The 24,221-nt window shown below is 43.3% G+C and overlaps 1 protein-coding gene and 1 long non-coding RNA gene across 8 annotated transcripts in view; one reads left to right on the top strand and one right to left on the bottom strand.

Moving 5' to 3' along the window:
- Positions 1–24,221, top strand: part of RAPGEF1 (Rap guanine nucleotide exchange factor 1) — a 109,608-nt gene that overhangs the window by 16,121 nt on the left and 69,266 nt on the right. The window lies entirely within an intron of this gene.
- Positions 19,827–24,165, bottom strand: LOC309361913. The gene is made up of 3 exons (XR_014164698.1): positions 23,724–24,165; positions 21,757–22,687; positions 19,827–19,904 (listed from the first exon to the last, which is right to left on the bottom strand). It is a non-coding gene; the product is annotated as an uncharacterized lncRNA (long non-coding RNA).

Raw genomic sequence — 24,221 nt, 5'->3', positions numbered from 1 at the left:
TGCGGTGTTCTCGGTGTGCTTGGGATGAGTGAATGCATGAGCAGTACTGGAACTGACAGCTCACTTGAGTTGGGGTGCCCTTCCCTTCCCAGTTGTGGAAGGAGAAACTGATCCGGGATGCATTGCTAGTCAGTTTCATTAGTGGAAGGACCTTAGCTTTGTGAACATCTGCCTTGTATGCAGGCAGCCTCAGGTTTTTTTGTTGAATTTTACATTATTATTCTTTTATCACAATTACATCATAACAAATAATAACAAATTGAATTCCCCACCCCCCACCCCATGACTTCCCTTAAGTTCCCCTTCTGGTTTTTTTACATATAAACTTGTCCTGCTTACAATACTATACTTCAATATTATATCCTTAAATTGAATGTTGTTATATTCTTAACCTCATCTTTATAGCTTCTATGTTTATATTATTAATTGTAGGTGTTTACTCAGACCCTGCTAGTGAGTTCATTTCTTTACATTGATTCTGTAAATACAGCATAAATGGTTCACAATCTTCTTTAAAATCTCTATTGTCTTTCTCTCGGAGTCTTTCAGTTAGCTTCGCCATTTCAGCATATTCCATCAGTTTTTCTTGCCATTGTTCTTTGGTTCGTATTTCATTGTTTTTCCATCTTAGCCGCTGTTGTAGCGTACATGAACAGTTTTTTCATCTCTTTTGGCGTATCTTGACCTGAAATGCCTAATAAAAAGGCTTCTGGTCTTTTAACAAAAGTTATCTTAAACATTCTTTTCAATTCATTATAAATCTTTTCCCAATACTTTTTAATTATTTTACAATTCCACCACATATGAAAGAATGTGCCTTCTTTTTCTTTACACTTCCAACACTTATTGGAGCCTGTTCTATACATTTTTGCCATTTTAGCAGGTGTAATATACCATCGAAACATCATCTTCCTGTAATTCTTTCTTAATAATATACAATTGGTAAATTTTAAATTTACTTTCCATAATTTTTCCCAGTCTTCCATTTGAATATAATGTCCTACAGGCAGTCTCAGGTTGGGTAGATGAACCTATGTTCTTAATTCAGCCCTATATTCAGAACCTTGAGGACTAGACTATTACTTTACTTTTCAGGGAAAGGCCATTGCACAGTGGTAGAGAACATGTTTTGCATGCAAAAGGTCCCAGGTTCAACTGCTCCAGTTTGGCTGGAAAAGACTCCTTACCTAAAACCATAGAGAGCTGCGACCAGTCATTGTAGACAATACTGAGCTAGATGGGCTGAGGGGCTGGCTCTTAATCAGGCAACTTCCTCTATTGAGCACCCCTAATTCATGCTTGTCACCCATAGTGAGTAAGAATTGCCTTCAAGGGACCAGAACAGGAAGTTATTCTGCAATGTTTTTGCCTTCCCTTTCAAGCTGCTGATTTGCCACAAATACATTCTATACATAGATATGTCTGAGAAGCAGTCATTTTTGTGGACAATTGCAAAACTGTACTGTTCATTTATTTATAGCCATTATATTTCGAAATAGAGCTTTGTAGCCACGAAGACTTAGAAAGTAAAGTTTGGCCTCCTAGAGTTTCTCTTCCTTGGTTCAGAAGAGCAAATGGGTGAGGGATGGGTTTTGTGGGCCTTCAGTGGAGACATGTCAAGAACACTTAAGCACCAGATCACCTCACCTGACACTGCATCTTGAGCGGTTGTCGTCTAACCGCTTTGATCCCAAGATGTCCCCAAACGTATGCAAGTTTAATTGACCTCAGAAACCAGGATTCTTTTCTTTTTTCTTTTTTAAGAGATTACATAAGTACCACTAGCTATTGCATGTTTTAGCAGGTCTTATTTTCCACCTCTCTGAAAAATGCATGGTTCAGAGTCTGCATTGCCAGTTGTCTGACATTAGAAGCAGCTGTAAGGTGAATTATTCATCTGTGCTGGTAACTTCCAGTAGTTGGGGGATACCTGTGGAGAGACTTGAAATGACTTGGCCTGAACGTTCAGGGACTTAGTGCCCAGACACACAGAATTGCTTGGTCCCAAGCAGTTAGCAGCACCCTCTAAATAACTGGGAAAGTGGGGCAGAAAGTACTAACAGCCTGGCCTTCCTAGAAGGTGGGCTCATCAGATTTCTTATTACAGATGAGAAACTGAAAGTTGAGGGGCAATGTGCAATTTGTTCCTTGTTTCCAAATGTGCGGCCCATAAACATGTCCAGGTAACTGTGAAGGTTGTGTGTGTGTGTGTGTAGACAGTAATTCTTCTTAATACCAGTTGCTAGAAACTACAGGAGGGAAGAGGGCTCTTGTGCTGGGGTCCTGCTTGTGTTTTTCCTGCAGGCATCTGGTTGGCCGCTGTGAGAACAGGATACTGTACTAGAAGGGTCGTTGGCCTGATCCAACAGGGCTCTTCTTACATTCTAATGTTTTTAGAGACCCACATACCCTTTTGCCTCTAACTGTTATCCCAGAAGTCTGATCTCCCAATTTGCATAGAAGGAGCCTCTTCCCCTTGCTCCTCTTATTTTGGAAACACCACCAAAAATCTTAGTCCTGAAGAATTTGTGGAATTTGGTGGGGGGATTGCGGGAAAGGAGGAGAGTTCAGATTCTTCCACAGCAACCAAATTCCACACATGTTTAGAAACCACCCAACTGTTGAGCTTCCAGTGAGACAAACAAACATTCTTAGAGCAGCCGGATTGTGTTAAGTGATTTTGTTTGGAAACTCATCAGTTTGACTTAGAAAAAGAATTGTTTGGAAACATTCTACAATCTTAAAATAAAGCTGTCAGGAATGGAAACCGGGAAACAGATGACTGAAGTATCAGCACTTGGTGTTTACAAGGAGTGCTTTGGAAATAAACTGTGTTGAGGACAGATCATTTGATCTGAATAGGTGGAAGACATTATAGGCATTTTACCAGTCAGTTCTGACCTGGTATTCCTGTCACCTTTAGGGAAGACGCACACCCATCTCATGGGTCTGAGAGGTAGGGATGGACGAGTCTTGATCTGGTCCCTGCTCCTTGAATATGAGTCAACTGGCTGACTGTTCTATCCCAGCTATCAGTAACGTTCCAGCATTCTCTTCATTCTTCAGTAGTAATGTAGGAACTTCATATGATCATACAGGAAGAACTATGCTAGTGTCAATTTTGTGCCTGGGGTTTCCCCTCCCAGTCACTTTTCCTTTTGTGTCATGTCTTTTAGATTCTAAACCTGAGGGCAAGGACTGTTTTATCACTAACATTTGTAAACTGCTTTAGGACCTCTCCCCCTTTTTTATTTTTGCTAGAGGAATGAACTAAACATGCTTTAAATAAATAGGTCTTCCCTACCCTGATCCATTATCTGATTTGTATTTCTTTATTCTGACTCATTCACATGGTTCCTCCCCTTTTAACTGCACCTTGAGTAAGATTTGGTAATGCCATCAACCGTGGGTGGTGGGTAGTAAATAAAACAGCTTCCAAGACTGGCTCTGGCCCTCAGGCTACCAGTTTAACTGTTCCTGCTGTTAATTGAAATGGGTGGAGGCAGGGAAGCTTCTAAGGCACAATAATAGACACATCTTTGCATGCTTTCTCTACTCAGTATTTTTTTCTCCCAGGAGAGAAGTTTGGGAGACAGCTCAAAAAGGGCGGTGGCGTGGGTGGTAATTGTCCCTCAGGGCTACGCTTCCTTGCCGGTGCGGGGGCAATTAGACCATTGTAAACAAGTTGATTTAGCAATGTACTCATCTGTCTAAACTGGAGCAGGGCATGACATCATTCTCTCTTTCTTTTGGCTTGCATTAGGCTGCCATTCTTGGCACAGTGTTTGTGAAGGAGTTTGCTGCTCAAGTGGAGCAACGTGCTTAGGACTAGATTGGTGTAGGGCAAGCAGGGTGATGGCATATGATGTCCCCAGTTCTGGGTGAATTACAACTCCCACCATCCACAGCTAGCTTAGCCCAGTGTTCAAGGATGGTGGAAGTTGCAGTCCACCCACATCTGGGGACCCACAGTTGAAGAACACTAGGTATGTAATATGATATGTTTTCCACCTGAAGGTTTCCATAGTAGCTAAAGATTTTATTTATTTATTCATTTCATTTATGAATCAGTTCCCGTACATCCCCAAGCCCTTGCTGGTAAAAACACCAAAAATGAAAAATATGTATGAAAACAACTTCTAATCCATTACAGATACAAACAAGGATAAGATTCTGCACTTAAACTGCTTTTTTAAAATCGAAGGTCCTTCAGTGCCCTTTTAATTCCTTGTCCTCCTTTCATGACGGAGAGAAGCAAAAGAGATTACATGTATGTAGACGAAATGAATTTGTATAATTTATACTACCAGCAGCAGAAAATAAAACAGATAAATAAAAATGACTTTGTTCTTTACAGCAGGGGGTACATGCAGTTCTGACCACAAGTGTGTTGTTGAAATGCTGGTTAGCCCCTGCCTTTACGAGAAACTCATGTTTTTGTCTGAGAGGGTCAGTACACTTTGCTTGCCTGGAGCCCTCCTGCAGCTCTGCCCCACTGAGGAAATAGTGAACAGTGACAATGGATGGTTGACTAGGCCGTCAAAGCAATGAAATAAAACAAACCTCTGCTCAATCATCAGTGCTTGTGCTTAACTGGAAAAATAAGCAGGAATCTAAAGCATTCAGCTTTACAGATGTGTTGAACCAATTAAAGCCAGAGCGTTCCCTTGAATGCAACCCTTGAGCAGCTGAGGAATCTCTTGGAAAGCTGACACCTTTGGTGAGTGAAGGGTGTGCCTCTAGCTAAGATGTTTGGGGAAAGCAGCAGCCTGGGATGCCTTTGGCAGCCTCAGCGGGAAGCTGAGGCAACCTTATTGGACCCTTATTTTAATCCCACAAACCCTGGCAGCTGTTTCAGCCCCCACTCCCATCTGAAGCCAACAAACGTCTTAAGTTCTGTACATGTGCATAAAAGCCTTGATGAGTAATTTGAGTATGACTTTGCAAAGGGCTGTAACTCAATGGTAGAGCATCCAGGTTCAATCCCTGGCATCTCCAGGCAGGGCTGGGAATGTCCTCTGACTGGAAGCCTGGAGAAGCCTCTATAGGTTATATTTTATCCGCACACTTCGAATGATATTCAGGAATCAAGAAATCATATTGAAAAATACAACTTTCGTTTTGGTGACTGTGACCCTGATTTAAGGAGCCTTTTGGCGCATAGCTTATGCACCTGATTTTCTAACACTGGGCTCACCTCAAAAAAGGGTATTATAGAGTTAGAACAAGAAGTTCAGAAGAGGGCATCCAAAACAAGGAAGTGACTCCACTATGAAGAAAGGTTGCAGTGTTTGGGACTTGCAGATTTAGAGAAAAGGAAAGTAAGAGGTGCTATGATAGAAGTTTATAAAAATATGCATTGCCTGGAGACAGTGGATAGGGAAAAGCTTCTCCCTCTCCCTCTCCCCATCAGAACTAATGGACATTCAGTGAAGCTGAATGTTGTAAATTCAGGATAGATAAAAGACTCAGGCTGGCGCCTCCATGACAGCCGAGCTTAGATGTTGCTTCAGCAGCAGTTTTCCCCCACTGAGCCTTAAATAAGAGCTGAAGCCCAGTCTTAGCTCCTGGCTCCTCCTTCAGTGGGAGGAGGATCTTCATTTAAAGGGGCCGAGGCCACTTTAGCAGTTGTTTCTGATGGGGGTTTAGGTTTTTCTAGGGCTTCTGAGCTAGAAACACAACATCCTTGGGTCAAATTGATACTGCCATAATGGGCTTCTTTTACTTAAGTGTTTCTGCTTTCTTATATACCATTGAGGGCAATTCCTTTTCCTGTTCCACATCCTTAGACTAATCTCCTGGAGAAAAAGAGCCTGAAAGTCAGGGTTCCACCCTTGATAAGCTTGCATCAAAAGGTTTGTTTGGGGAGTGAATGAGGTCAGAACATGGAATAATGCATTCTTTGAGCTCAGGAGTTGTTACTTTTTTAAAAAGGCAGGAATGGGGAAACTGTGGCCTTCCAGCTATTGTTAGACTCCACCTCTCACCATCCCCTACCATCAGCCTTACTGACTGGGGCAAATTACAGGGGAGTTCATTGACATCTGCAGGGCCATGAGTTCCAAATCCCTGTATAATGGGAATGCATTTCTCATGATGCACTTGCTTCCCTTGGTGCATCATTTGGGAATCAATGTCCCCTTCCTCATCACAGCACACAGATATGCAGGGCACACAGATGTGCAGGGCAAGACATGAGGACTGGTTGGTCTGCCAAACTAGTGCTCTTCAGCATGGCTGTGTCACCTGAGGCTGATGGGAGTTGTAGTCCCAAACATCTGGAGGACACCAGGCTGCTGATGACTGTCTGGTTCAGGACTGGTAGTGTTTGTGAAGGCAACTTTTCAGTGTCGTCTCTGAGTGGTGTTGAGGATGCTTTTGTGCCACAGCTTGACTCTCTTGTCACAGCACTTGGAGCACTCTCTCCATGGCGAGTTGTGAGGCTGTTCTTTTTATAATAATAATAATAAAGCCTCTCTTGTCATTTCAGTTGATTCAACAGATGCCATTTAATGTCATAATGTTTGTCCTGATAACTCTGGGCGACTGTGGCTGCATTGTGAGTGGGTCTGGGTTTTACAAGGAGTCCTTTGTGTGCTGTGTCTCGACTTGGATACCCAGACTGCGGAAAGGATTGAGTTTTGGGCCAAGCCATCCTTGCTCAATCCTTGTAGCCGTCTGCATCTGTGGACATTCTGGGAGCTTGTGTTGCCAGAGGCGGTCAGTGGTTCAGCAAGAGGCTGTGGATTTTCCATCCTGAGCTGAAAGGGCAAAGCTTGATTAGCAAACATTTTTGTATGCACATGTCATGGGTGATGGATGTGTTTTCTGTTAAAAATACGACCAATGGTCACCAAAACTATGTTTCAGACAGCCTTGCAGGAGTCCCTTGGAGTCACTGTCAGGCTTTTGAGTTGTTGCCCAATGAGGCATTAAGTGATATTGGACAGGGTTCTCTGCAAGAAAGGTTAAGAACGTAAGAAGAGTCCTGCTGCATCAGGCCAAAAGTCCATAAGAACATAGCATAAGAGAAGTTGTCAGGGTCAGGCCAATGGACCATTTAGCCCAGCATCTTGGTCTCACAGTGGCCAATTGGGTGCCTCAATGGGAAGCCCACAAGCAGGACCTGATTTCAAGAGCTTTCTCCCCACTTGTAATTTCCAGCAACTTGTATTCGATTTAGAACATAGTCATCATGGCTAGTAGACATTGATAGACTTCTTCCTCCATGATCTAATCCACTTTTAAAGCCATCCAAGTTTCTGGCTGTCACAACATCTTGTGGGAGTGAGTTTCATAGTTTAGCTATGTGCTGTGTGAAAGTATTTCAGTAGCCATGAATCTTCCCCTATTCAGTTTCATTGGGTGATCTTGATTTCTAGTATTATAAGCTGGAGGGAACTGGCAGGATCCTTGCAGTTGCACTGGACTCAGCATAACAGGGTGTGTGTGTCCTGTCCAACTCCAAGCAGGGAGAAGACTCTGCTGGCTGGACCTGATGGGAACTGTAGTTATAGGATCATAGAATTGTAGAGTTGGAAAGGACACTGAGGGTCACATATTCCAACCCCCCTGCATTTCAGGAATCTCAACTAAAGCATCCATGGCAGATGACCATACAACCTCTGCTTAAAAGGAAGAAGAGTTCCCAAGGGAGACCATTCAACTGTTGAACACCTATTACTGTCAGAAAGCTCTTCCTGATATTTAGTCAGAATCTCCTTTCTTATAGCTTGAATCCATTGGTTTGAGTCCTACCCTCCAGAGCAGGAGAAATTAAGCTTGTTCCATGTGACAGCCCTTGATATATTTGATGATGGTGATCACATCTCTCAGTCTCCTCTTTTCCAGGCTAAACATACCCAGCTTCCTCAACTGTTCCTCATAAAGCTTAGTTTCCAGACCCTTGATAATTGTTGCCCTCCTCTGCACACATTCCAGCTTGTCTATTGTTGTTCATAGAGTTTCCCCAAAGTCCTTTGCCCATCTAGTTATCAGTGTAGTAAGTGGGAGAAAGCACAGGAGGACTGTGAAGGTTATTGCTGGTGAAGAGGGAGCCTCCCTATATGGGAAACTCCTTCCAAAGTTTTCATTGTAAAAGAGGAGTGCCTTCCTCCTGAACCCCATCAGACAAGGAAGGTAGACTCATGCCTGGAAAAAAGAAGAAGAGAGTACCACGTTATGGAAGGCAAATGCATAAAGCGTCACAGGTGACCAGGCAAGTGGCTAAATGCAAGCCTACTCAAGCTGTGGTAAATAACAGTTTCAAATTGAATGTGTTGCCAGTTAGGAACAGAGGGCTTCAGTGGGCCTGACTTGAGCCCCACACCATGAGTGCCCTTGTGCACGTGCAACGCTGTGCTGTGAAGACGTCACAGTGACATGATGTCATGGCCCTATTAGAGGCCTTGCAGCAGAGGTGCAGACTCAGGCTCAGTTGACACTAGAGCGCCTGAGTGCCAGAGGTAAGGCGGTGATGCACTGTGGGGGGCAGTGAAAGCTGGACAGTAGCAGGGGGGACACATAGGTTGTCCCCAAGGACCCCTGGAGTTGCGCCAGGGCTTATACTACCTTACAGTACATCAGACCATAGGTCCATGAACCTCAGAATTGTCAACATTGGCTGGCATCATTTCTCCAGGATTTCGTGTGTGTGGATATGTTTCTTTCTCAGCTCTGCCCGAAGATGCTGGGTGTGGAACTTGGGATCCTGTGTATGCAAAGTATGTCCTGTGCTGCTTGAGCTCTGTCTGCTCTGTAAAATTTGCTAAGAGAGTGGAGGAATTTTCTTGTGTGAATTTTGAACAGTGGAGAAGGAAACTGTTTTGTTTTCAGTTTTGTTTTTTGCCATCTGGAGTGTGTGTGTGTTTCTGCGATATTATTCTTATGCTGGAAACAATATCGGTCGCACTCAAGGGACTTTCGGATGTCTTCTTACCCTGGGAAACCTGTCTAAAACATTTTCCCTTTCAGCTCTCTTCCTTTTCTCCAGTTGTATAGAGGGTGTAACTGTTTCCTCGAAGGGAGCGCTGATGGCAGGAAGCCAGGGTTGCAAGACACACACACACAAACCCGATCTAGGATCTGGATTGTTTTAAGGGAGGAAGGTTTTGACTTCCCCCTTTGCGTTCTAATACATTGATTTATATTTAAGCAAGGAAGTTGCATGTTGATTCTGACCCTTGCCAGAGCAGCTGTTCCTTATGAGTAAGCCACATGAAGCGGGAGGGATGTGTGGAGAAATCTCGGGAAATCCTCAGCATCAATAGGAAGTGGTTACCGCCTTCACTGGCTGGCAGCAAAACACAACAGCTGCATCTCTCTTCTCTCTCTCTCTCTCTCTTCAGGATTATTGTGTAGATTAGAGAATAAATGAGGAGAATCTCTTTAGAATAAGCAATGCTAAGTAATCTTGTACCATCACTTTCCTGATCAGTTATCCCTTCTATCTTCTGTGTGTTCTAACCATTTACACCTGATTTTCCTTTTTTTAATTGTAAATGGAATTGCGGGGGGGGGGCACTCTCCAACTTGGTTTTGGTCTCTTCTGAGCAGCGCCTTGGCCTGACAGACCCAGACGCAGCAGTTTATCACCGATTTTAATAATTTTTTAACTGTTCTAAATAGATTTTTTAGCTGTTCTTTTGTAACTGATGAAGGGTTTGGGGTTTTTTTTACAGTCAAGTGGTATATAATTTTTGTGAAATAAATAAATTATTATGTAAGGTGGCTTGCAGCATTAAAAAATAATAGCATAATTATTTTGAATAGGTAAAATGTATGACAGATTTTAAATAATCATTTTAGCAAAGGGAGAAAGTATTACTTGCCTGAAGCCACCCACAGCAGCTGAATTGAGATTTGAATTCAAAGCTTTCCAGCTCACACTAGGTGTTGGTGTTTCTGGTGATGGGAAGAACTTCAGGTTTGGAGGAAGAAGGTTCAAGATTCAGTACCCAACATTTTTGGGTAGGATTAAGACAGACTCTTCTTTGAAACCCTGTAGAGCTGCTGAAAGTCAGTGCAGACAATACTGAACTAGGAGGTCCAATGGTCTCATTCTGTGAATCACCCACTCCATCTAGGGGAAAGGTCTGCAACTTGGTGGTAGATCATTTGTCTTTCATGCAGAACGTCCCAGGTTCAATTCCCAACAATATCTCCAGGTAGGGCTAGGAATGTGCCCTTCCTGAAACCCTGGAGAGCTGGTGCCAGACATTGTAGTAGTAGTAGTAGTAGTAGTAATAATAATAATAATAATAATAATAATAATAATAATAATAATAATAATAATTTATTTATACCCCGCCCTTCCCTGTTCCAGGCTCAGGGCGGCAAACAACAAATTTAAAGCACTTAATTGTAATACAACGTAGAAGCAACATAAAGTACAGTATAAAAGCATGAATAGCAATAAAATTCAAAGTTCAAAAATCAATTTGGGGAAAATCCATCCAATAAACATTAGATAGTCACCAGGGCTAGCTGGCTGAATTAGTCCTACTTGTGCCAGCGAGGCAGCCAGGGGAGAATTAGCTGTGGGGTCCAAGAGCAGGTTATCTACATAAAAGGGGAGGGGGAGGAAAGAGAAGGGAAATAAAAGATCAGGCTGAATTCAAATTAAAGGCCAGGCCAAATAGCTCTGTCTTACAAGCCTGGCGAAAGGAGGTTAAATCCTAGTCTCATGGGACAGAGCCCTAGTCTCATGGGACAGAGCATTCCACCAGGTCGGAGCCATCACTGAAAAGGCCCTGGCCCTGGTGGAGGATAGTCTGACTTCCTTAGGATCCGGGACCTCTAAACTATGGTTATTCATGGATCTTAAGTTCCTCTGTGGGGGCATACCAGGAGAGGCGGTCCCGTAAAGCCACAATGTGTAGACATTATGGAGCAAGATGGACCCAATGGACTGACTTGGTATAAAGCAGCTCCCTGTTATCTTGCTCTGCACCAGTTCCAAGATCAACAGATCCCTTCCTGTTAGGAGATAGACAGACACGCTTGATAGGCTTCCTGTCATTCTCTGCTTTCAAGGCCCATACCAGATAGACAGCATTGCTATTTGGATGGCTACCTAAGCAGAAAATTCCTGCCTTGAATAGAGATGAAGTGCATAATTTTCTTGTAAGTTGACAAATGAATGTTGTGCTGCATAATATTCCACTAATCTTTGCCTGAGAATATATACCTTTCTCTTTGTCTGTCTCTATCTCTCACTCAAACACTCTGTCGCAGTGGGATAGTTATCTTCTTCTTTGAATGAGCAAGCCCAGCCAGAGAAGATACTAAGATACTGCCTGGAGCTCTAGGTGAATCACAGCTGTAAGAAATGCCTTGACTGCTCTTGCAGTGCTCATTCAGGCTGGTAAATCCTCACCTGCATGGTTGCCTTTAAGTAACAAATCCTCTGCAGTTGACCAGGGAACAGAGTCAGGTGAGTCCAGGCCTGCCTAACTTCAAATCTTAGCACCCAGTCAGCACTCACTTAGAAAGCTGCCTTATAGCGACTCAGATCCTTGATCCCCACCTAGCTTAGCATTGTCTACACTGAGTGGCAGCAGTACTCCAGGGTTTCAGGCAGGGCACATTCCCATTCCTGCCTGGAGATGCCATTGGGGATTTAACCTGGGACCTTATCCATGCAAAGCAGGTGCTCCTATCACCAAACTATGACCTCCTCCCACATCTCTAGTGTCCCCTAACCTAGTTTTCTCTTAATGTTGTTGGACTGCAACTCCCATCATTCCTTGACCCTCAGCTGTGCTGGCTGGGTCTTAGGGAAGTTGAAGATGAAAACATCTGGAGGCTACCAGGTTGGTCTAACGGGATCTTATTCTCTGTGCCTATCATTCCGTTTCTTGTATGTTGTATGGTAAGACCAGCCTTAATCTTCCCCAACACTTTAGTCACCCTTCAGTAGTTAGCCAGCCACATCTGCTGTGACATCTTCCTCTTGCCTCAAGGCTTCCAGGTTTGGTCATTGGGGTGTATACTGGTTCCATGATTTCAGCCGCCCAGTTTCCTCTTGGGTGTCAACTCCATTGCTGCAGCCAAAACTGTTACATGCATCAGCAGCTCTGCCAATGCATGGTTGGTCCTGCGCATAGCGCGTAGCAGGCTTGGCCTCTTGTTGTGCTGAGAGCTTCCAAGCCTCCAGGCTGCAGACTGCTGTTGTCCACTCCCTGTTAATTAGGGAGGCAGAAAGAGAGCTGGCTGGAGTGACAAGGCACCATCTCCCTCAGGCTACACATTTTGATCTGATTTAAAAGGACCTTATCAAAGAGAGATGGGGGAGGGAGACCTTTCTCCTTGCACCGGGTTAGACATTTGCAAACAAAGGGAATGCAGGACTTTTAAACCATGCTTAGATTTTGGGCAGATTTCCATAGTTCAGAAGAATGAACCTGATGGGGTCTATCAGTGGCTACTAGCTGCAGTGGCAAATTCTGCCTCCGCAGTCAGAGGCAGTAATGCTTCTAAATACCAGCTGTTGGAATACCAGCAGCCTGAGAGAGGACGCTTGTGCTAGGGTCCTGCTTGTGGGCTTCACATTCAGGCATCTGACTGGCCATTGTGAGAACAGATGGGCAAATTGCCTGATCCAACAGGCTCTTCTCATGTCCTTCTCTAAAGACTGTCAACCCATCCCACTTGTGGTTTCTTGCTTCTAAGACTGAGAGCACATATATTTGAAGTATGTGACTTCCCCAAAGGATCCTGGGAACTGTATTTGACCCCTCCCCTATTCACACCACCCCTTAATAAGTGACAGCTCCTAGGATTATTTAGGGGTAGTCAAGTGCTTTAAATTAGCTTTAAATGTACAGGGGTCTGATTAGAGCTAACACTGGCTACAAACGAATACAGTGGTACCTTGGGTTACATACACTTCAGGTTACACACTCTGCTTACCTAGAAATAGTGCTTCAGGTTAAGAACTTTGCTTCAGGATAAGAACAGGCCCCATTGGCTAAAGTGGTGCTTCAGGTTAAGAACAGTTTCAGGTTAAGAATGGACCTCTGGAACGAATTAAGTACTTAACCCGAGGTACCACTGTACCAGCAACAATATACTCTCCCAGACAGAATTCTTCTGTTGGGAGGGTGGGTGCTGGTGGAAGGCATTTAGCAGCAAATAATTTTACAGCTTTCCTCCTTTTCTAGCATTTGCTCAAGTGGTTCCTTCTCTCACCCCACCCCCACCCCTCCATTGGAAGCCTGTGAGCATTGACTACTTTTCCGAAGAGTTATGAGATCAGGGACCTTAAATGTTTTTTATTGCGCCTTGTGGGTAATTGGGTTCCTAATGAAAATTGCTTTCTAGGGGATGGGGTGGGCAGTCCTTGGAAGCCTCTACTCAAGTGCCCTCAGTTTGATGATTTAACACTTGGACAACCTAAGAAGCAGCGATCAGATAATGCAACCAAACAGTAGAGCTCCAGGCTTGGAGGGGAGGCAAGGAAGAACTTTTGGCCTGTGGGTGACACTGAACTCTTCAAGGGGATGGGTGCCTGTGTTCTGTTTAAGGCAACTGTTGTTGATCTGGTTCTGTGGGCAACTGTTGGGTGGGCTCAGTGTCTTTAAAAAAAAAAAGGTATTCCAGTATGTAAGCTGGTGAAGCATTTATTTTAAAAAATATGGTTGTTTTTAAAAAACCATTATAGCTTTATTGCTGCTTCTTTGGTGATAGATACCTTCTTTTTATTTATTTTTTGCTGGAGTTCCTGACGTCCTGTGGCAGGGATGTGGGGAAGCTATGTTTCTCCAGATACTGCTGGACTACAACGCCCTTGACCCATCTGGCCGTTGGCCTTGCGGCCTGGCACTGATGACCAGTGCTTTAAAAACAACAACATGTTTAGGAGTTCTATCATTTTCCTACTCATATTGAAATACTGTCCTTCAATAAGGCCGAACATAACCTAAACACAAAATGTTTAGGTTATGCATCTCCCTGCGTCCCCCCCAGAAAAAAGGCACTGTCACAGACTATTGGTGGTCCATGTAGCACAGTTTGTGAGGCAGTGGGCTAGAGGTTCTCCGTCCTTTTCCTCTGCTTTTGTAACCGATTGGCTGACTGGCCCCTTCCTCCCACAATATATCTTTGTCCTTCACTCACTAAAGGAAAGCTATACCGTACAAATGGAACTCCACGTCAGCTAGTTGTGAAGAGTTTTATTTATGTTGGTTACTTGTAAATAAAAACAAAGCCTGGAGCTGTAGGGAATGTCTAGAACAGCATAGAAGGAACATTTTTCTGCACTTGTGTTTCAGACCTTGAACCCTGAACATCACACTTGCTTGAAAACTGTAGAAATAAAGATGTAAACTAGCTGTTTGGGGTTTGTTTGTTGCATTTTTAGTGCTTTTAAAAGGTGAGTTCACTGCATCTAAACTGTGATGGATTGCTAGGCTGAACCTTATGTTAATGAGAACACTCTCTGGATATAAAGATGTCCAAGCCTGACCTCCCTTGGCCTCTGACATTTCATGTGCTGTGATGCTAAGGCTGGGCTGTGGGGTTATTATTACCACTTCCCAGATGCCCTGTTGGCTGTCTTTCCCTTCATTTTGGGGCACCATCTCCTTTTTCTGCCTTTAACTAGACAGTTCAGTTCCCAAAGAATGTATCTCTTAGTTTAGCACTAGCTAAAATTAGTTCTGAGCTACTGATTCGATGGTCAGGATCACAGGATTGGGGCCACGATCCAGAGAGAGAGGGAGAATTGGAGCACTGCTTCAATCTTGCATCTTTACAAACAGAAACACAACAACCCCTGACTTCTGCACAAGTCACTAACTGGAAGGAGGTGCATTTGGCACAGTACAGAGTTACATCAGACAGCCTCCTCAAGGCTTAGGTTATTCTACTCTTTCTATGTCAGGAGTGATTAAGTGCTCCAGTCACACTGATTCAGAGTAAGGACAGAATTACCCCTGCACCCCGCCCCCGCTGCTGAACAGTACATCTTGCAGAAATGCAGCAAGAATACTTTAACGTGAAACTTTGAGATCACAGGATCCTGGCTAGTTATGTATTTGTTTTATTTCACAATATTTGTGTTGTGCTTGATTGTAATAATTGGTTTACTTAACATTCAGCCTTTCCTTTCTTCATTAGAGCTCAGTGTTGGAGCATTGCTTTCATGCAGAAGACCCAAGCCTAGGTTGAATCCCTGTAATTTTCAGGTAGGGCTGGGAAAGTCCCTGCCCCAAACCCTGGAGAGCCACTACCGGTCAGTGTAGACAGTACTGAGTTAAATGAACCTGACCTAGTGAGGTCTGACTCACTATAATGCAGCTCGCTAGGTGGGGTTGTCAGGGAGTTTTGCCTTCTGAGGGTTTTTCCCAGTGGAGAAATGAGCCTCCAACCTTTCCCTTTACACACTCTCACACACACCACTACCACCCTCTTGCAATAGCCGAACTGCTCAGAACAGCAAAAAAAAGTTGTACATCACCACAGCTTTAGTTCCTCAACTTCTCTTGAGCCTGAGGGTAAAGATGGTTTGGTTAGTGATAGAAAGAAGGAGGTCCTCTTTCAGGAAAGTCTGTTCTTCTCCCACCCTCTAAAATCCATTTAGGGAGGTGTAGGAAGTTGTGGCCTCTGGCCCAAAAGCCTTTCAGTTGATGCAAGGCCTGTTTTTAGTTCACTTACAAGTGTCTCCCTATTCCTGCTGCCATTGTGTGGGCTTTGGCTGGACTCAGTTTGCAGGAATGCTGCACACATGACACACACTAAAGAAACTTCCATATGTTTCTACTGCCAGGCTTCAGAAATGCATCAAATCCTGAGCACTGTTAGGTGCCTGAGTAGCCAGGTGCCTGGGAATTGTCTAACACTGGATCTCCTGGCTGAGTCTGAGTGATTTATGACTGGTTCTGGTGGACCAGTCAGGAAGGATACCAGCAGCCACTCACAGCTGTCTTCAGATTGAGCCAGACCGAGATCAGAATTTTGTACGATCAGGTCTTCTTATTCTTTGGCGATCACTTGTAGCTGAGTAAGATTGTCTTCCATAAACACGGTTTTAACAATGAGCCCATAAGTGACTCTGGAGGCTAATTCTGGATCCACATGTCCTTCCACAGTGGGGACATAGGTTTCTGGGCAGGAGTTGATCACGGTGTGTATTTGCCAAGCGTGCATTTCTCTTAGCACATTTCTCCCTTGCGTCCTGTTCTCCAATTGGAGCACTCACAGGCAAGTGCTGTTGGCTGCCTTGTGCCGCCGGTCTCTGCCAAGCTGCAGTGCCACCTTTGAGTTGGTCATGGTAGCGAAGCACATGCCAAAGCCAGGCTACCCCAGTGGTACAGAGAGAGTAAGGTACTTGTGTCAACCTGCCAAAATCTCTTATTTGAGAACCCTGGTTCCCTTCACTTAATTTTGTGTTGCACAGTTGTGTACAAGGACTGTAGTTTGATGGCAGAGCATCAACCTTGCATGTGGAAGGATCTGTGTTTCATCCCTGGCATCTCCAGGTGGGGCTGCAGAAGACCCTGTTCTGCAATGTTGGAGAGCTGCTGCCAGGCAGCATGGACAGTACTGACCTAGGTGGATCAATGGTCTGATTCATTATAGTGAAGGACTGTAGCTCAGTGAGAGAGCATCTGCTTTGCATGCAGAAGGTCCCAGAGTCAATCCCTGGCATCTCCAGGCAAGGCTGGGAAAGATTCCCTGTCTGAGACCCTGGAGAGCCACGGCCAGTCAGCTTAGGTAACACTAAGCTAGATGGACCATTGGTCCGACTCCACTTAAGGCAGCTTCCTACATTCTGTGCACAGCTATCAAATCCAACTATATATGCATTAATGTTGGAAGAGCTTTGCTATGTGACACCTCAAAGGTCCATTCTGCTTTCCTTAGTAGCTAGCCTGGTACCTCCTGGGGAGCCTACAAACAGGGTGCAAAGGCAATAGCCCTTTCTTTCTGCTGCTTGTCCCCAACAGTGGGGACACCAGATTCTATCAATTAAGCTATGTGTTTTGTCAACAAGTCATAGAATCATTGAGCTGGAGGGTGATCCTAGTGCGCCATCTAGGGCAGTCTCCTATTTGAAGCTGGAAATCCACAGCTAGGACCCCCGCCCAGCAAACAGGCAATTCTCCAGCTTCTGCTGGAGGACCTCCAGCCAGAGGATGCACCCCCACCCATATCTAGCTCCATTATTGAATAGCTGTGACCTTCAGGAAATGCCACGTAATGTTCAACTGAAAATCTCCCCTCCTGAATCTGAAGCTCACTATATCTAGTGTGGGCTCTTCACCACAGCAGACAACACACTTTTGCTGTCTTCTATGTGACAACCTTACAGAGATTTGAATACAATTATCTTGCCTTCCCCACTCAATTCTTTTCTTCCGAGCTAAAGATGTCCAGTCCTATCAACCTTTCCCCTGTTATCTTTGGCCCTACCAAATCTACTGCCAATCAGTTGTTGGATGACCCACAAATTCTAGTCAATCATTGCACAATTTTATTGTCTGTGGTCATTTGATTGTCCCCTGTCGTCTGTCTGCAATCACTCCTTAACTTTGCCCTATCTTGGAATGCAAGTGTCCCTGAGGCCACTTGACCCATCCTTGGTTCTCTTGCTACACACATTTAAAAAAAAAATTGCTGTGGAAATCCAGTTGACAGCAGCTTTATTTCCCACCTTAAAGAGCAGGGATGGGGCTGTTGGGCTACAGATGTTGTTGGACTACAGTTCCCATCATCCCTCACTATTGGCCATGGTGACTGGGGATGATGGGAGCTGGAGTTGTCAATGTTTTCCATGGCAAATATCTAAAGAGGAATGAGGCAAAGTCCTGGAGGAGGAAGAGTCTGTCAGTAGTTCTTAGCTGTGGTGTCTGAATAGAGCCTCCAAGTTAAGAAGCAGTGTACCTTGTATGCCACCTACTGAAGATGCAGGCAGTATTTGGAAGGGGTGGGAGAAAGCTCCTATTTTCAGTCCTTGCTTGTGGGATTCTAGGAAGCATCTGGTCAGTTGCTGTAAAAAAACAGGATGCTAGACTAGGTAGTCCTTCATCATGATACAGGGGACTTGTCGGCTGCAAAATGTGTGTTGTATTGGTTTAGAGCTATGATTTAGAGCAGTGGTCCCCAATTAGGTAAGTATTACGGACTCCCTGTTTTTCAAAAGCCAAACCATTGACTCCCTACTTTTGAAAGTGTTGACATCTCTATGGTAGTTTTTGTTATGTGAATGATGCCACCATAACCTCCAATATGTCCCAGCACAAAACTGGGACACATGTTTTCAGGACCATGCATCCATGTGAGTCACATGACCCATGAAAGAGCACAGCGCTGACAAACATGTGTTTTGGGTCGCCACAATCTTGGGTAAGATGTGCATCTGGCTGTGATCTCATGTGGTTTTGGGTGCCATATTCATGTGAGAAGAGCATGGCTCTCAAAAACAGGATGTCCTGGACAGTTGGTGGGTTAGTGCTACGGATCCCCTAGGTGGGTTACACAGACAGCCTGATTGGGAGCCACTGGTTTAGAGCATTAGCCTTCACCAACCTGGTGCACTCCAGATGTTGTTGGACTCGACTCCCATCATCCCAAACAGCATGAGCGATAGTCAGTGATGATGGTTTATCCCTGCCCTGCTTGAGAGTATGAAAACAACTACAGAATGCTTCCTGTTCAAGTCCTGAAGAGATTTTCCAAAACAGGAAATGCAGAGCATTTGGTGACACAGATCAATCCACATGTTTTTAATATGAACTAGAATGTTTACTTCCAGTTCCCGTTTTAGATGAGGCATGGACTAGTAATATCTGCAGCAAAATGTTGCAGTGTCAGCTTCACCTTCTAGCTGGATTTTTCTTGTTCAGGAAGCCAGCTAGCCAATTTCCCATAGTGATTGGTTTTGACCCTCCCACCATGGGACTGTGCAGGGGATGAATAAGGACATAAGAGTTGAAAGGGGGGTCAAAAAGGGCCTGGGGTAGTTTTATACTGCTTAATGTAACTTATGGATATGTAGAACCCCTTTAAAATATATGCAAACCACTTCCAGTTTCCTGCTGTGGGGAATGGCTGCCTCCCACACAAACAGCCCCCAGCCGTGTCAGTAATTCAGGGTTGATATGGGGGTAATTAATCCTGGCAGACTCCCCAGGGTGGGGGAGGACTGTCTCACAGACCTGCAGATCATCCGTGACCTGTCGGCTCGCATCAAGGTGCAAGTGGCAGAGATGCTTTTTTAAAAAAAAGATTTTTTTATTAATTTACATCAAAAGAAAAAACAAACAAAAAACATATTAGTTTCACATCAAAATTTCACAACATATTCCTTTTTAGGACTTCCTCCAGCTTATCCGTAAATCATCCGTAGTTATAATTTAAGTTGCGCATTTCTTAATTTTGTATTGACATTGTTTATATCTTTCTTTCTATTCCCTTTAGACAATATTTCATAGTCTTTCACAGTGCTTCTTTAAATCCCGTAAGCGTTATCTGTCCCTCACTTATATGTTCCAGATATTCCACAAATTTTCCCCAGTCCTCGATGAACTTTTGGTCTCTTAAGTATCCAATCTTTCCTGTCAATTTGTCTAGCTCCATATAATCCAACAACTTCATTCTCCATTCTTCCACAGTCGGTATTTCTTGCTGTTTCCATTTCTGGGCCAGTAACACTCTTGCTGCTGTTACTGCATATTGGAAAAATTTACCATCTCTTCTTTTTATCTCGTTTCCTAATATCCCTAACAGAAAGACTTCTGGTTTCTTTATAAATGTATATTTTAGAATCTTCTTCAATTCATTATATATTTTTTCCCAGAAGTCTTTCACTTTCTTACATTCCCGCAAGTGGCAGGGATGCTGAGTCTAAGAGCACAGCACTGATGGCACTCTCCAGAGCCACTCCTACACGCAGGAGACACCTGTTTTGTAAAATAACAAGATTTGGATAAATAAATAAAAAAAAGGCATGTTCCAGATGGAGGAGGAAAAAACTGACAAATTATATAGTCGTTGAATGCTGAATTTTGGACTTTAAACAGACTCTCATCTTGAAACATGGATTAAGGTGAGTAACTGCTATCTTTCCGTACTTGCTATATTACATCACGATTTGGCGAAGCTCAGCCAGAAATAATTTAATTACTTAAACGAAACACAAGAGGCAAAAATTTTAATTGAATGTATAATGCACAGCCTTCAACAGAGAACTCTAATGAGAATTAGAGCTGGCAAAATAAGATCAGATATGGCAGCTCAGGCTGAAGATGGAAACAAAATGGCAAGTATTATCGCGCAGTTACAAAAAGAAAAGAAAAGAGGAATTCTAATGGAAAAGAGCTCCATTGGACTTGGGGTGTACAATCATACCTCGGGTTACAGACACTTCAGGTTGCGTTTTTTCAGGTTATGGACGCGCTGAAACCCAGAAGTACCGGAATGGGTTACTTCTGGGTTTCGGCGGTTGCGCATGCGCAGAAGACCAAATCGCAACATGCGCAGACATGGCACTGCGGGTTGCGAATGTGCTTCCCACATGGATCACATCCACAACCCAAGCATCCACTGTACTTTGTTCTAAAATACATCTGCTTGTATGGATTATTTTTATACATTATCGTGGACAGAAATTATGGACAGAAGGATGGAGAGCGCTAGATCCCTGCCAGCTCTTCTAGGGCCTGGAGGAGCTGTCCTTTTGTTCTGGGAGGAATTTAAATAATTCTCACATAATATACAGCCGGGAAACATGCCCCACAATACAGCATTATATACAGACATATACGGACACCAGCTCATTAAGAGACATCAGAGAGAACTTGTTGACTTGCCATTTATAAACTCTATTTTTGGAATGAAGCCCGGTGCCTTTAATGAGAACTTAACGAACAAAGGAGAGATAAGAGAACTGAACACCAACATAATTGGACAGAGAATAAGATGGGGGGGGAATGCCTCCTGTGGGATAACAATATAAAAATTTTGCTACAGAAGATGTGAGCCACAGAAACAATGACTGATCAGACTGAGAATAAGGATGGATAATTTGAAAAATATTAGTTTGGAACTTGAAAAGTAGCCGAAAATGCAAAAACATGAATGAGCATGATTATCTCTAGACATCTGGAACATGTGAAGTCCCACCCCCCAATAATAATTTTATAATTGGAATGTATAATAGGTGGTATTGTTATTATTGTAATTTGGACTGATTTGATTTAATTTGTCATTAATTGGAAGATTGTTATTGAAACTGAATAAAAAAATTAACAACAACAACAGAAAGATATGCGAACCAGCTGTTGGCACACAAATTCTTCCCAAGGATTGGAATAAAATTTGGGAATTGTGACCCTTAAAATCTGTTTCCAGAATAGCTAGGGGTGAATTCCTTAAAATTACTACACAGATGGTATTGCACTCCTTTGCAAAATGTCAAAAATGTTTTCTACTATATCATTTAATTGTTGGAGGGGTTGCAATAAACTTGGTACATATTATCATTTGTGGTGGGAATATCAGTTGGTGCAAGATTTTTGGAATTTAATTGTGACAGAAATAATAGATATTACTAAATAAACTCCAAATAAAAAGTAAATAAATAAAAAATCCAAAATTAATGCTACCAGGTTAACATTAATCTTGATCTTATATATGATCTTGTCAGCATGAATAGTAATTGCAACTCAGTGGAAAACAGCCCAAAATCTTACACAGGATACTTGCTACCACTCGCTCTGAAATATAGCTATAAATGAAAGAAATAATACACACTTTGAGATTTTGAAAAGGACTAAAACTTCCAGGCAATTTGTATATGATTTGGCATTCCTTTATACAGCAGAACCATCATTTTCAAGACAGGGTTCTGACAAGTTTCAAGACTAGTTGCTTGGCATCCAAACAAGTACTAACTAATGCAAACTAGTTGCTTGGCATCGATCTTGCTTGGTAGACAATGGAGGAGTACACTTTTGCGGGTGAAGTCATACTATAGGTAGGTCGCAGTGCCTGCTGTGGCTGTAGAGGCCGATATGGGAGAGAAATGTTTCATTACTATGATGATTTTTTGGTGCAGGTGCACCATCCTGTTTCTTCTCTTCCCAGCAGTGGAAAATAAGTTTCTGAGTTATAATGCAGGCACTCTAATTAGATGCGGGAAATTTAATTAGGAACTATGAGAAATCAAGAGCATGAGCATGTACAGAAGGCATCTGCCTTGCCATTAAGGAACATCTGTATTTAATCAGATGATTCCACAATATAACAGTATTCTCAGGCCATATTTCTTTCTTCATAGCTCATAGAATCATAGATAATTTGATGCCCCCCCTTTTTTGAAGATGGGGGCAACACTTGCCCACCTTCAGTCTGCAGGGACTTCACCTGTTCTCCAAGAATTCTCAAAGATTATAGACAGAGGTTCTAAGATTACATCCGCAGGCTCCTTTAGTACCCTTGGGTGCAGTTTACTAGGCCTGGAGATTTGAATTCATTTAAATTAGCTAGGTGTTCCCTTATCACCTCTTTTCCTCTCTTGGGCCGCAGCTCCTGCCTCACATCATTTATTACGTTATCACCAGGTTGGGCATTGCGTTCCTATTGGGTGAAGACAAGAGGCAAAGTAGGTGTTGAACAGTTCTGCCTTCTCTTTGTCACCCAATAGCATTTCTCCATCTTCACCACTTGCTTGTTCTTCCTCTTACTTCAAATAAGAATTGTAGACAGCTTCAGAGTTTCACTTTTTAAACAATTTCAAACCTATAGCCCAGAATTCCCAACTTGCTAGAGACTAAAGCCCACCCAGGTGCACCCGTCTCATCAGAGAATATTAAAAGTAGGGTATCATTCCCCCCGCACTTGTTTTGCTTATTTATTTTCTTCTTACAGATTACAAATCCTAGTACAGTGGTACCTCGAGTTACAGGCGCTTCAGGTTACAGATGCTTCAGGTTACAGACTCCGCTAACCCAGAAATAGTACCTTGGGTTAAGAACTTTGCTTCAGGATGAGAACAGAAATTGCGCCGCGGTGGCACGGCAGCAGCGGGAGGCCCCATTAGCTAAAGTGGTACCTCAGGTTAAGAGCAGTTTCAGGTTAAGAATGGACCTCCAGAACAAATTAAGTTCTTAACCCGAGGTACCACTGTAATCATGGTTGGTAATAAACAATAGGTGATATATTGATTATTATTTTTTTACTTTATTCAATTTATGCTTCTAATAATTTCAGTTGGGGACAATAGAAACTTTATCAAGGGGTCAGTGAACTCATAATTTTGGCTATTCCAGCCCATTCCCATCCTAATTTTGCATTTCCAGTCCATTCCATTCTTTGGCTACTGAGCCTGCTCAATTCTCATTGGAACCTATGCCCTTTTAAAATGTGTTGGGGGGGTTTGGGGGGAATATTGGGCTGTTGATTTTATTTTGATTTGTGGTTTGATTTTGTTCTGTGAACCATCCTGAGACCTCTGGGTATAGGGTGGCATATAAATTCAACAAATAATAAATAAAATAAGAATAAGAATAAATAATAAGCCCCCTTTAGGCATTCATTTATATATGTTCTGTACTGCTTCAAATCTCAGCATTTCCCTGAGCATGGCATACCAGCTCTCTTGTTCTCAGTGCTTTTATTCCGACTCCATTTATGTCAGCACTTAGTATTAGAAGGTGCTTTCTTTCTTTTATTTTATTTTATGTTATTTTATTTATAAAACTCTCTGTGGAGTGCCTTACATCTGAGCTCTTGAACCCTAGGATAGCTTGTTGTTAGCATTGGTGTCCTCCACAGCCCTTGCCATAATTGTGTGCCTTAATGGTGAGAGACAATGACATCACCCCTGTTGCCTTGGCAATGGGTAAACAGCCCCTGGCAACATGGGGTTCTTTTTAGAAACCTGTATTCCAGCCAGACAAGTCGCATGCCTTGAAATCCAAGCCTAAATTGCGAAGTTCGTTTTCCTTTCCCCCAAGAAGGGGGGGACGGGACACTGAACCTTCCCAAGGGAAGTGACAGGCAGGTCAAACAAGAAAATGGGCACAATATCAATGTTTCACACCCTTTCACTGTTCCTCCAGCTTGAGGCTGGTGCCTTGTGGGGGATGGGAAGGGTCAGAGCCTTTTGTTCTTTTCGGGAGGATGTGGCTTTCCATCCTGGAAATTCAACCACTGAAGGTGCTTCAGACCTTAAGTGCCTGAGCTATTTGTTATTATAGCCTTTTCACACTAGGATT

This window comes from Podarcis melisellensis, assembly GCF_964234715.1.
Source record: "Podarcis melisellensis genome assembly, chromosome: Z".
In the NCBI taxonomy this organism is placed as follows: Eukaryota; Metazoa; Chordata; class Lepidosauria; order Squamata; family Lacertidae; genus Podarcis; species Podarcis melisellensis.
This window is presented reverse-complemented; position numbering and strand designations above follow the sequence as displayed.